General features: G+C 45.6%; 1 protein-coding gene and 1 pseudogene across 8 annotated transcripts in view; one reads left to right on the top strand and one right to left on the bottom strand.

Annotated features, from left to right (window-relative positions):
- The window catches only part of Trim2 (tripartite motif containing 2), a 199,875-nt gene that overhangs the window by 97,850 nt on the left and 87,335 nt on the right, over nucleotides 1–14,690 (top strand). The window lies entirely within an intron of this gene.
- LOC124102526 (suppressor of cytokine signaling 6-like) lies at nucleotides 1,048–3,881 on the bottom strand (annotated as a pseudogene).

Genomic DNA, 14,690 nt, shown 5'->3' with positions numbered 1-14,690 from the left:
ACCACAGCAATGAATGAGTGAGTAGTGAACTGTGTAATCATTTACTTCCTGGTGTCCCTCCTTCTCTCCTTCAGGAAACTCATCCTGTTACCTGCAGCCAGATTGATCTTCTTAAACAGAGTTCTGTTGCCTTCCTGTGCTTCTTGAATTGCTCTGGACAGGGAACGTGGGGAACGTTGGCAGTTAGGGCCATTCACAGGGTGGCTTCTACTTAGTGTCCCAGCTTTCCCTTCTGTCTGTCCTCTTCTTGTACCTTATACCAGCTGTTCACTCGCTGACAGTGCCCGTACTTCATTCCCCGGTTCCCCTCCCTGCTGGGCCCAGGAAGTTGGGCCTTCTTATTTGTTTGTCCTTCTGTCCCTCTCTCCACCTAACCCCAGAGTTAAGACGAGATGTAAGGTGGTAGTGGCAGTAGCTTTTATGTGTGAATGTCCTCTCTAAGCAACACTCAGAAGCAGGTTAAAATACTCAAAATCAACCTGTTAGCACATAGTCTGGGGGAGGTTTTGCCAGTTCTTGGTTGTTTATGTGTTTCAATGGGAATTTACCTCCAAAATTAAAAAGGCATAACACATGGCACATTTCACAATTTGTACCCGAGCAGAGTTCATGGAGGTAAAGGTAATGAATTGGCTGTTGTGAAAGATCACAAAAGGCATCTTTTCTGGATACAGGAGAGACATGTAGAATATATGGCTGGGCTGGAGTTGTAGCTCAGTGGTAGAGCGCTCGCCTAGTGTGAGCGAGCCCCTGGGTTCGATCCTCAGCACCACCTAAAAATAGAAATATAAAGGTATTGTGTCCAACTACAACTAAATAAATAAAATATTTTTAAAAATATATATGACTGATAACTCCCCTCCCCCCCAAAAAAAAAAAATGACTTCCAAGTACTTTGAGGTTGGACCATGAAATCAGAATAATAGAAGATCATCTATCTGGGCATCAAAACAACAGCAGATGCATTCAAACAATGGAATTATTATTTTTTTTTTCAAATCTAGCACATTTTATTGTGACTACATAAAAGAAAAATATAAATCCAACTTTAAAGCAATCTTTTCTTTCTATTCAAATCAATTTCAAACTTTTTTTAATAAACTTTAACATTGTTAAGAGAATCCAGTCCATTTATGAAAATTAGTTGTACAATCAAGTTCACCCAAGAATGTGTTGACTAAACTAAAGAAATCACAGATTAAACATTTAACCAAAGGAACAGTGCAGGCAACATGAACACAGCGCTCTCACGGGAACTGATCTCACTTCTGTAGTCACTATTCCAGTCTACAGGTCTTTACACTATGCCAATTTGTACCCGGGTTTAATGACAGAAAAGGCCACGATTGCTAAATTTGTGGTATATATCTCTTTATGACTCTTAAATGTAAGGCCATTTATTAAAATGGACAAACCACAAGATGAAAATGAAGGCAACAGAAAAACACAAAGTTTTCACAACCAAAATATTAGCACAACCTTAAAAATAATTTAGAAGTTGTAAAGATATGTGGCAAATTTGCATCCCATTAACTAAGATGATGTCAATTAATAATCCTAAATAAATCTTTTTGAAGTATGACATTAAAAAGTCATTTTCAGTGTATATGTAAATAGTTTTATCACACGTTCATTCAACAGTAACTTTTGAAAATGGGTCATTTAAAAAGACAAAGTAATTTTCATTCTGTAAGTTTCATTCAACTTTACTTAGGGTTGAAGACACATGAAATGTGCTTTTAATGCATAAAAATCACAGTGGATAGCAGCAAAGGATGGGGGGGGGCATCAAGGAGAATCTGATAATTCACATTGCGATTATTCGGCACACTAATGAAAGATAATTCACACTTCTAGAATCTCAAGACATCCCTTTTTAAAGAACCAAAATAAACCCAAGACACCTTGCAGACACTTCCCCACCCCTTAACAAACTGTTGACTCTTACACATAAAATTAAAATAGTTATGGCAGCAAAAGATTCTGATGGCAATGAAAGTTGTAAACTGTATCTCAATCTCTTTTTCTTATTCCCAAAGTGCAAGATGCAGGGTTCTCAATCTTTCAGTAGTGCTTCTCCTGTAAATAATCCTTCATTTTGTTTGGCAAAGGCAGTTTCTGAATCAGGTCTATCCTGGTATACTGACTTATAACGAAACGACACAGGTACTGCAGAGAACGCACCTGCATGAACCGTGACACTGGATTGGTCAGTCTGACGGGGTAGGTTGCAGATCCAGGCAACCGAGACCTTGAATAACAAAAAGCTCCATTTTCAGAGTCCCTGATTGAATGCTCGATTAGATCAACTATGGATGTATGTCCTTCCACATCTGGTTGTTCATAAAAGCTAAACCTACCATTCGAGTGCTCAATTCTAGTGTGAAGTGTTTTACCATGGGAACGAAAGCTCAAGCTTAGAAGGTAAGGGTCGTCAGAACTATCCCGAACAAGAAAAGAACCATCGGGCACGTTGGCTAGCTTCCCTTCTGCCTCCCAGCGTGTGATTGGTCCCCAGTACCATCCTTGTTTTGCAAGTTTCTTCAGCTCTTCCGTAAGGCTTGTCACAACCATGGGACCACTACTTTGCACAGAGTCATAAACCCTTGCCACCCCAGGGGCAGAGTTAGGATCAAAATTCAAATGACAGCGCATACTTTCAGCCACATGGGCATCTGTGCCGGTGAGCCCACTGAAGTTCCTTTGGATCTGATTAGTCTGCATTGGAGGTAGCAATGGCGAGAGTGGAGGACCTCATCATGACTTGCTCTGGGGCTCTGCAACATGACTCCTGTGGTGCCAATCAACAAGCCATTCACTGACTGGTCTACAAAGATCTCTGGGGCAACAACTAGGTCCTGGTCTACCTGATTCTCATCTTCGGCAAAAGAGCTCCCTCCCACTTGAGGAGGAACCGCAGAGACCTCCATGGGCGAAGAAGTGTCCAGACAATAGCTGCGCGATCCTTCCAAAGGACACATCCCCTCGTCTAAAGGCACGGTGTACTGAATGTAGTCCTGAGGCACAAGTCCAATAACTACAGGCACGTGTTCCTCCAGGTGGAGATGCAAGTCTCCGTGGGGAGAATCTGAACGCTTGAGGGAACCATTCTGCTCCTGGCACACAGTTTCAGCCTGAAGGTCATGGAAATCCTTTCGAACCCCGTTCAGCGCAGGACTTGGACTAGAAGAGTGGACCAAAGCTTTGACCCTCACCTCCATTTTGATACAGGTCTCCTCAGAGTTCGTGGGTCGGAGAGGCCAGGGCGTGGGGCTGTAGTGGTGACTGCGGAGGGAAGTGGACCTGATGGGCCTCTGAGCTCTGACGTCCTTGAAGACCACAGGAGCCGAGGAGGAGGAGAAGGTGTCCTCCTCAGCCAAGCCCCCCGAGGGCGTGCTGCCCTTGCCCTTGGGCTTCTGCTTCACAGAAAGTCGCCTTTTCAGGGTCCCCATCAGGCTCTCGCTCTTGGATCTGCTTTTCCCACCTTTCTCATCTTCGCTATTGATATCACAGCTGGCCATATCTTTACCGTAGCAGCTACCAAACAAGGAATCATCTTTTCCAAAGTCACTGGCTAGGGATGGCTGTTGTACTACCATGAAATCAGTGTCTTCTTTACTTTTATTCAAATTAAAAGACTTCCGGAAGGTTTTAAGACTAATTTTCTTCATTATGACTAGTTACCTAATCCAAGGGATCAATTTCTCACTGGAGTATCACACTCAAACATCTGGAAAGGCCGCAGTGCTGCATCTATATATTTTTCCAGCCTCATTTGACCACTGGAGCCATTTTCCGCGCCCGCGGCGGAGACGGCCGCGCAGGTCCTCGGCGGCGGCGCGACACGGGCGGCCAGAGCCCGCCGGCCTCCCGCGGGCCCCGCGACGCTCACCGGCGGCCGCCCGGCCCGCTCCTCCCAATGGAATTATTTTAAAAGAATTTTTTTCATCCAATTTAAAAAAATGCTAATAGAATAATTGAAGAACATGTGCTCTGAGGAATCATACTAGTGGTGATGTTCCAATCCACCAGGTGGAAAGGACCAGGGGTGTGTCCCTCAGCGCAATCCACTGATACAGACCAGTAAACTGGACTATGGTAGGCGGTTCCTCTACCGCCTTGGTGGCCTTCCTGTCAATCCCAAGCTGATGGTTCTTGGTCACTTTCATGTTTTGGTAGGTTATAAGCTTTGCCAAGATGTTTGAGTTTTAATCATAAACACACTCATGTTATTTGGTAAACCTTTACTGTCAAGCATTATACTCTTTTGGAGTTCATATAACTAAGTTCTCACAATATTATTAATTCAAAATAGACCAGATAGGACCCTTGACATTTTTGGTAAGTAATATTTTTAATAAAATGGTTCTTCAGGCTCTGTTCCATTCAAACTTACACCATCAGGCACCACATAACGACATTTCAGGCAACACCAGCTTACACATACAATGGTGGACCCATAAGATTCTAGGCTTGGGCACGGTGACGCATACCTGTAACTCCAGCAGCTCAGGAGGCTGAGGCAGAAGGATTGCGAGTTCAAAGCCAGGCTTGGCAAATCAGTGAGACCCTGTCTCTAAATAAAATATTAAAAAGGGCTGGGAATGTGGCTCGGTGGTTAAGTGCCCCTAAGTTCAATATTACCATAAGCTGGGAATTTCCTGTCCTGTTGATGGAGCCACCAGAATGTTGCAGCCCAACACATGCTCACATGTTTAGGTATAAACATATAAACAAACCTGTGCTATAAAAGCATAGCACATACAATTATGTACTGTGCCTAATGTGGGATCATGATAAGAAGTGACTGTGACTGGTTCATGCTTCTTCTGCACAATTCTTTTTATTGTTATTTTACATGTTCTCCCACTTAGATAAAAAGTTTGCCATCTTATGCCAGTAGCACCGTCAGACAGTTTGTGTTTCCCCAGTGTTTCATTGTGTCATTTTCTGTTGTGCTTGGTTTAATCTTGTGGAGTTTTCATTTCTCATAGCCCTAGGAACAACAGGCTATACGTTCTGTGTATCTTGTATAGCAGAGGTGTACAGCAGCCCCTACTGTCTAGGTCTCTGTTATACTGTGATGTTTGCACAGTGATGAAATCTATCCAGGACTCACTTCTCCTGTCATGAAGCAATGCATGACTATAATTTCTGTCTTATAAAGTTGTCTTGAATAAAAGGGATTATCTAGCATAGAAGCTGGGTACCTAATCCGAAGTCAAAAATATAATGGCCCTTCCTCTTCATAAGCCATGAGCCAAAAGGTGTTTGGGGAGAAAGTACTATTCATAGAATAAGTGACTGCTGTTTCCTGGGCACTTTTCATTACCTCGACCCTGCGATATCTGTGGGTGCTGTAGACATATGCGATAGCTAAGGATGAGAGATGTAGAGAGGCAGACACTGAAACAGAGAATTCCCGCAGACAGTGATCTCAGCAATAGAAGTGTGTGGAAGAATTGGTGGTTACTCCAAGGAGGCACTCCAGGCAGAGGGGAAGCCTGTACAAAGGGACAGAAGTTTAAAAAAAAAAAAAAAATGGAGCGAAATAACCCAGGGCTCTCTGGAGGCCTTATTAGTTAGCTTTTCTTCACTGTGACCAAAGCACCATACAAGCTGGAGGAGGAAAATTTTATTTTGGCTCTCAGTTTCGGAGATTCAGTCCACAGTTGGCCTGCTCCATTCCTCTGGGCCCAAGATGAGGCAGAACTTGGTGAAAGGACCTGGTGGAGAGAAGCTGCTCAGCGCATGGCAGCCAGGAAGCAGGAGTCCAGGGCATGCCCCCGTGACCCGGCTCCTCCAGGGACACCCCACCTGCCTAGAGTTACCACCCACTTAGTCCATTCAGATTGGGATGGACTGATGAGTCACTTTCTCAGTCTTTCATTGCTTCACCTCTGAACACTCCTGCATTAACTCAGGGATCTCGGGGAAACCTCATATCCAAACTATGATGGGCATAGAATAAATGCAATTTACATCTTTTAAAGAAGGCTTGGAGGGCGAGTCAAGGCGGCAGCTGCAGATCAATTGCATGCATTTGCTGTGTGCTTACATGCCGCAGTCCGGCTGCAGCAAAATAGCCGGGGGGCGACGAGCAACTTGTGTAGATTGATACAGCAGGAGTGGGAGCCGTTTATTGTAGGACAACAGAGGTATTTATACATTCCACACAGCTTATCTAATTAGCATAAACTAGATACAGCAGTCAACCAATCAGGAATCTCCACACTTAATGGCTCGCTGGCGTTACTTCACAAACCACTCCCTCTGGCAAAATGCCAGGCGCCATCCTGACTTGTTTACAGACCCTGACACTTACATGTCCTGCGCTTGGGTCATAGGATCTCAGTGTGTCCAGTGACCAGAAGTGGTGTGCATGCCCTGGTCATAGCCAGAAGATGAGGTCATGGAGACCGAAGTGACAGGCTCCTTTGTATAGAAGCCTAAAGGCTCCCTGTCTTTCACTGATTCATGCCCCTGAAATTCACAGGTTGAGCCCTAACCCCCAGTGTGATGGATTTGGAGACGGAGCCTTTGACAGGTGTTTAGGTAATTAGAGATCCTGAGGATGGGACCCCCACATGGCATTAGTGCGTGTGCTCTCTAGTTAGAAGTTACCTCTGGCTTCCGTAGAATTGTTTGGGAGATTTGTATCATAAAGATAGCTCTCTTTTGGAGCTGGGGTTGTGGCTCAGTGGTAGAGCACTTGCTAGCATATGTGGGGCACTGGGTTGGATCCTCAGCACCGAATATAAATAAATGAACAAAATAAAGGTCCATCAATGTCTGAAAAAAAAATTTTTTTAAAGCTCTCTTTTGCAGTCTTTCTCTTTCCATTCTCTTCTGACCAAGAGAAAATGTTATATTACCTGTCATCTTCAAAGAATTCTATCACTATAACACTTTTTCTTTGAGTCCCCTTCATTGTAAAGCCACTTGTGCCCAGTAAACATTAGCATCATTGATGACTGAAAGTGGAATGAATAAATGTCCTAAGTAAGTGGCCTGCACCAGGTTTTCTTCTCATCCTCTTAGCTTCATCGTATTCTTTTCAGCAAATAACATGACTTTTGTTAGGTAATATCTCCTTTATCCATATTTATCTTAATTAGAAGGAAATTTTCAGGGCAACATAAATGTCCATGCCTGATAGGCACGGGGGTAGGCTCCTGCAGTCACAGTGACTTAGGAGGCTGAGGCGGGAGGATCACCAGATCAAGGCCAGCCTCAGCAACTTAGCAAGGCCTTAAACAACTCAGGGAGACCCTGTCTCTAAATTTCTAAATTAAAAAAAAAATTTTTTTTAAAGGGTTGGGGATGTGGCTTAGTGGTTGAGATTCCCCTGGGTTTCAACTCCCTAATACAAAAAAAAGAAAAAAAAAAAAAAGAGGATGGAGGACTAGGGGGTGTAGTCAGTGGTAGGATGTGTGTGAGGTCCTAAATTCAATCCTCAGCACCAAAACAAACAAACAAACAAAAAACGGAATTCTGCGGAGGCCCATGAGGGGACAAGCAAGAAGAGAGCCAGGTGTCCAGCAGGGTGGCCTTCTGATGCCAACAGCCTGGGTCCTTTGGGTAAACGTGTGTTTTTACCGTTCACCTGGCTCACAATTTGACTGGATTAAAGGCTTCATCAACTGCTGATGACTTACCCTCTACTCTCCTATGCTTGTGTTGGTGTTGGTTTTACTGTCAAGGCTGCTCTGGGGACATGCAGCTCTTAACCACTCAGAGCTAGTAGTTGGCCTTGGTCTATTATGACTTTTTTTTTTTTTTTTCCTTTTCTATTCCCAGGCGTCTGCCTTCTCTGTGACTCCCCCTCTGACCGGATGTCGTGGTTTATTTTTCCCCTGCCCTTTGCCATGCGACTGGCTGGATTTTAACCTTTTAGTACTCTAATCCTTTGTGCGGGTTCCTGTCTCTCCACTCTGTGGGGAGCTCCTGCTGTTCCTGGGGGGGGGGGGCATGTGCAGATGCATGAACTGAAACCGTTAATGCCTGGAGCAGGCCAGTAGTGGTAGGAGAACCCTTTGTCATCCCTCAGCCGAGTTTTCTCGTCTCACTTAGCAAGGCCTTTGCTTCTTGTGTTTCCAGTAGTTTCTACTGGGGAATAATTTCAACAGAACCCCAGGCAGCCTGTAGAACACCCCAGGTCTGGCTGTACATGATGGTGGCAGGGACTTTAGAGCAACACATGCCCTTGTTGTATGGCACAGGGGGAGTCAAACCATCTCCTGAGACCTGTGTCTCTTTGTGCACTGGTGACAAAATTGGATTTGTCCATAGAGCTCCAGGTGTTTTGAAGAGCTTCGAGTTAGCTGGGGGCCAGCATGGGTGCGAGGTGTCGGCCGGTTTCCAAGGACCCACAGCACTTCCCTTTATTTGGTGCTGGGATTGAACCCAGAGATTTGCTCATGCTAAGCATGAATTCTGCCACTGAGCTCTGTCCCCAACCCTTTTGAAAAAGGATTTCACTAAGTTACTGAGGCTGGCCTTGAACCTGCGAACCTCCTGCCTCAGCCTCCTGAGTAGCTGGGATTCCAGGCGTGTTCCACCATGCCTGGAGGCCTGGTGCTTCTTACTGGGTACAGTAGGGTCCATCCTGACTTGACTCCTTTCCAGATCCCAGACCTTTTCTGAGGAAGCCGGTGGTAATAGCCTTACTTTTCCCCAGCAGTTAAAATACAGAGGCAATTTTGTAGGGACCCAGCTGGTTACCTGTGGCTCAAATTACTAAGCAGGGTCTGTGTTCTTCCCAGAGGAGAGTCCCCACCAAGTCAGAGGGCATTATTATGACATGGCGGACTGTTCAGTCCTTCAGTTGGACTGGATAAGCAAATTCTTCATCTAAAAATAATGGCTGGATATGGACGTCGGTCAAGATGTGCAGGGAGCAGGTTTGATTCCTAGAGTGAGTTGATGAGAAAAGCTCTGCGTTCCCTCTGGGCCTCGGGAGCCCAGCTGAATTATTAATTGCAATGTCTCTGGAATAGTAGGTCTTTATATCATCAGAGATAGAATATCTGGCCTGCAAGGAATTTGAGAGGAACTTGAAACTGAAAGTCTTTTCAAATGTAGCAGAAAGTGAAATGCAGTGTCTTTTTTCCAGAGGTAAGAGGGAAAGGGAGAAAGAAAGGAAAGGGACTGAGGAGTCACACGACATAACTTGGGGTACCTGATTGATTTCCAACTGAATGATACGGGATTTTATTTCCATTTTAGTGGGGCTGGGCCTGCTTCTGGCAGGTTCCTCCTGCCCTCCCTCATGTTCCCTAGCTCTCCTCACTTAGCATGGATTGTCTTTTCTATCCCGAGTGTCTAAATTCTAGGGAGCTTACGACCCTCTGATGTAAGGTATCTCCTGGGGCAGCTTTTCTTTGCACGTAGTGCTGAAAAGCAAAGTGTACACACAGCAGGTTCTCGCACCTGTCTGGAGCTGCTTGCCTCCACCTGCAAAACCCAGTGATCATCGTGCATTTAAGGGACCGATTATCTCCCCCATTCCTCATCCTGTGCCAGTGAATAGGAGGTTCTGTTCACTTATCTTGACTTGCACACAAGTATAGGTATTGTTTTTTCTTTTATGAGCCTTTGTTCCTAACCTCGTTAGTCTGGCTTGTGTCCTAAGACCTATCCACAGAACCAGGGTGTCATGGACGCACCAGCTGGATTCTCCTCTGAAGCAAAATCTGTGAGAGGAAGTGCCAGCTTTTTCACGGGGCTTGAGCAGGAGTGGGCAACCAGCCTGCAGGCCAACTCTGGCCCCCAGCCTGGTTTTGGGACAGCCCATAAACTGGTTTTTAAATTTTTTAATGATTTTTTAAAATATATTCTGTGATGTGTGAAAATGACATAAAATTTCAGATTGCAGTGTTTAAAATATTGTGTCATTGGAGCACAGTTGTCATCATTTGCTTGCCTATTGTCTAAAGCTGCTTTGTCTTACAGTAGAATTGGGTCATTACAACAGGTACTGTATTGGCCAACAAAGTCCAAAGTGTTCACTGTCTGTCTCTTCACAGAAGAAGTTTGCTGACCCCAGGTTTAAATTAAAAATTAGCAATAATAGTGGACATCTTTTGAGTCTTACTGTGGACTAGCCAGTTGTGCTAAAAGTCTTTCAGGTATTATCTTGTTGAATCTTCATAACAACCTATACAGCATATTTCTTTTAATCATCATTTTAGAGATGAAGAAAAGGAGGATCAGAGAGGTTGTGTAACTTGGCCCATTATACACAGCTGATCAGTGTCAGAGCTGGGACTCATAACCACATTTGTCTGATTCCAGAGCCTTAACACTTAGCCACCACAAAAAGCCATCTCAGCTGGAGCAATATCCATGCATGTCCTTGGTGGGTCTGCAGTAGAGGACACAGATAAATTTTATTTAAAGTTTATTTCAGATTTAATTTATTTCTATTTTAATTAATTTAATTTTGTTTTCTTGACAGTTTGTGTTTGTCTTTCTCAGTGAGAGTATTTAAATTGCTTAAGGGTAGTGGCTGTTTGTGGCTCTCAGTGCAGTGCCCTGAATGTAGTAGAAACTGAATTAAAAGTCTGTTGCATGGCCCTGTGGTTCATACCTGTAATGCTAGTGGCTCCGGAGGCTGAGGCAGGAGGATCACAAGTTCAAAGCCAGCCTCAGCAAAAGCAAGGCGCTAAGCAAGTCACTGAGACCCTGTCTCTAAATAAATTTAAATACAAAATGGGGCTGGGAATGTGACTCAGTGGTCCAGTGTCCCTGAGTTCAATCCCTGGCACCAAAAAAATAAAAAGAGTTTATTGCATGAAGTGGGTAGAAAGGAGGGAAGAGGGAGATAAGGCATGAAAAAGGGGGAATAAGACAGAAAAAAAGAGGAAAGACACCATCAAGGAAGCGCTGGGGTGTCCCTGGCTCTGGCCTGACCGTGGATGGCTCCGTGCTGCTGCTTCCCCATACCAGAGCTCACAGGCATGGCCGCCCCTGTCTGGTGGTGCGCTCCTTCTGCTGCGGCCATCTGCTCCTATCCTCCTGCCTCCATCCCTCCCCTCTGGTGACACTGTGGCTTCCTGGCACTTGGCCAAGACACATTGCAACCTCTGAGGGAGCCTGGTGAGTCAGCCTTTGCTTTAGCGTGCGACCACTCGGACATGCAGAGGAGACAGGACAGCCAGGTCTCCCGGCCTCCTGTCCAGAGACAGCGGCTTACGCACGTCAAAGGGCAAAACTCTGACTCTGGAACGGGATCAAAGGAGTCATTTCTTGTCTTTCTTCTTCTTATCTTCCCAAGAAGGCTGCTGGCTGTAAGGGACCGTGCTGGCCAGTGGGGACTCATTTCCACTGGCCGCAGACCAGCAGAGAGCATCAGGTGCCTTTCTGGTGAGAATAAGGGGCAGATGGGCGGACAGGGACCCTCTTCCTTCCTGGGACTGCCTGGCACTGGGAGTTAGCATGAGGACTCAACAGGAGCAACAAAGTTGCACTTGGGCCTCTTAACTGTATCCAGGCTGCCAGCATTGAGTGGTAAGGAGGCCAGGGAGAGGCTGCCTCCAGCCAGGCACACTGACATGTGTGGGTGAATCTCCTTATTTTTCATGATTTGGACCATTGTCATTTATTCATTTATTTAGCTCTGAGAGAAAGTAATGGAGAGTGGTATATTAGACTTACTTATTCTTATACCTAAAAAACAAATGTTGATTGAATCCTAAACTGAGCCAGTTCCAGGAATGGAAGAATGAATCCTTTCTAAAGAAACTTACAAATCTAATAGTGGCTCTAATAATAACAATTATAATAATCTGTGTACTGCCTGCCTACAATACATCAGGCACTGTATCAGGTTCTTTACAAAAACTGAACCTGTGTAGTAGGTACCCTTGTTATCCCCTTCATGCTGATGATGAAATGGAGGCGGAGGGAGCGTGTTAGTCAGATTTCCATCACTGTGACAAAATACCTGAGACAACAAGTTAAAAGGAGGAGAGATTTATTTTGGTTCAGAATTTCAGAAGGCTCAGCCCAAGGTTGGTTGGCTTCTTTATTTTGGGCTTGTGATGAGGCAGAACATCACGATAAGGCACCCATGGTAAAGCAAACTCCTCACCTCTTGATGGCCAGGAAATAAAAAGAGGGAGAGGAAGGAGTCAGGGTCCCAACATCTTCTTCAAAGGCATGCCCTCAGTCGCCTCACTTCCTCCCACTAGGCCTCAAAGTTTCCTTCACCTCCTAAAGCTGGTGACCACAGGCTGGTCAACAGGCCTGCAGCCTTTGGCCTTTGGGGGACATTTCAGATCCAAACCATAACAGAGAGGTTAAATTACTTTCTCAGAGTTGTTCAGCTTGTAAGTGGCAGAGTTGGGACCCAAACGCATCCTTGGCTCTAAGCCCATTCTCAACCACTGCACCACACTGCTTCTGATTATAGTAACTTGAGACTCACTGTGTGTCAAGCAAGGGGCCAAGGCACCCACACACTATCCCATTTAATTATCTACGATAGCCCTTACAAGGTGGCCCTCTGCAAATGACCTAACCGAGGCAAGAAGGACCCCAAAGAAATATTTATTAGTCATCCCTTACCCACAATTTTGCTTTCCAGGGTTTCAGTTAACCTAAAGTAGAAAATTCCAGAAATAAACAATTCCTAAATTTTAAATTGAACACCATTCTGAGTAGCATGGTGAAATCTCACATCATCGTCTTTATCTTACTCAGGACATGAATCATCCCCTTGTCCAGTGTATCCATGCTTTATATATTATCTGCCCATTAGGTATGCAGTAGCCTCCTAGTGATTAGGTCAGCGCTTGTGTTCAAATAACTCCTATTTTACTTAATAATGGCCCAAAGCACAAGAATAGTGATGGTGGCAATTCAAATATCCCAGACAGAAGTTGTAAAGTGTTTCCTTTAAGTGCCAAAGGTGAAAGTATGATAAGATTATTTTGAGCCAGAGACCACATTTGAATACTTTTATTATAGTCTACTGTTACAGTTGTTTTATTTTTAATTTTATTTTTTAAATTCAGTTGTCTATGGACACAGTGTCTTTATTTATTCATTTATTTTTCTGTGGTGTGAGGATCAAACCCAGTGCCTCACACTTGCTAGGCAAGCACTCTACCCCTGAGCCCCAGCCCCAGCCTACAATTGTTCTATTTTTATTATTAGTTGTTAATCTCTTTCGGTGCCTAGTTTATGAAGTAAACTTCATCATAGATATATGTGTGCATGTATGTAGATATAGGGGAAAATATACTGCATATCGACTTCATTACCATCTGCAATTCAAGGCATTCGGGTGGGGCCATAAACGTATCCTGGCAGATAGGGGATCTACAGTAGAGCCAATCCAGATGTGCCTCTGGAGCCTGTGCCTTAATCATAGCCACATGCTGACTGCACAGTGCGCGTGGAATAGAGGGATGGGTGATGGCGGGGCCTGGAGCCCCACAGCCTGCTTAGGAAAATACTCTCTCTGATGACATGTCAGAGGAGGCAGCCTTTGAGGATGATGCCAGGCCCCTGTCCTCAGCTTATCTCTCTCTGCCAAGGTGCCCACTTTAGTACCCCCCCACACCCCAGGTTAGAGCTCCAGAGCACTGATCTAGAAGTCCTGGGGAACCTCAGGCACGTTCCTAGGAGAAGTCACACTCAAGTCCACAGCCCACAGGGCACGTCTGCTGGAACCTGAAGCTACAGCTGGAGCCAGGAGAGCCCTGGTTCCAGGACCGGGAAAGGTCACCGCTCGTTCCAGGAGGGCCGGCCGGGCTGGTCCCAGAGGCTCAGACTTGGAGGGCTGTCCCTGCAGCCCAGACCCCTCGCCCCGCAGGTCACCCCTACTTGAATCCGTTCTCTTACAGACAGATCCTGGTGAGGGATGATGAGGACAGACAGGGAAGCAACAGAGTTGGGGCTGGGAGGGAAGGAATTCGTAACCCCACGGGGCGGTCATTGTCTCAGCCCAGACCCGCCCGCGCCTCTTCAGCTGGAGCCCAGCAGCGGGCCTCCCTGGGGCGGGGCCTGTTGCCATGGAGACGGGCGCACAGCCGCAGACGCTCTGGGCAGGGCCGGGTCTGGGAGGCCAGAGCTGAGGTTGCAGGTTGTTGGAGATCACTGTGTGGAGGCCTAGGGGCTGGATTACCTGGCCAGGAAAGGACCATTTGTGAGGTTCTCTGTGTAATACGTGTTGGTTTAAGAATGTGAGCAAGAGAAAAATTGCGCTCTATATGCGTACTATGGATCTAAATGCATCTGCTATCAGGAATAACAAATTAGAGTAAAAAAATAAAAATTAAAAAAAGAATGTGAGCAAGAGAAAGCCAGGAGCCTAGCAAGGCGTAATCAGCAACCTCTAAGATGCCAACCCAGGGAGAGTTGCTGGGTAGAATCCCTAACTCCAAATCACTCCTGGACTGGGGTGTAGCTCAGTGGTAGAGCCCTAGCCTAGCATGCATAAGGCCCCGAGTTCCATCCCCAGTGCTGCAAACCAAACCGCTGGTAATTAAACAAGGTAAACCACGGAGCAATTGAGGAAGGAGCTGGGCATCACCTTGAATTTCATTGTTCACGTGACAAGTGTCAGCATGAAACTCCTTAGAAAAACAACACGTTCCTGTTGTGTGCATCAGTGTAGACTCAGGAATCTGGAGCTAGCACTGGGAGGTTTTATGCCAGGTGTACTCTGAACAGAGAGCCCA

This window comes from Marmota monax, unplaced genomic scaffold (genome assembly GCF_021218885.2).
Source record: "Marmota monax isolate L192 unplaced genomic scaffold, Marmota_monax_Labrador192_F-V1.1 WCK01_AAM20220418_F8-fsc00002, whole genome shotgun sequence".
NCBI lineage: Eukaryota > Metazoa > Chordata > Mammalia > Rodentia > Sciuridae > Marmota > Marmota monax.
This window is presented reverse-complemented; position numbering and strand designations above follow the sequence as displayed.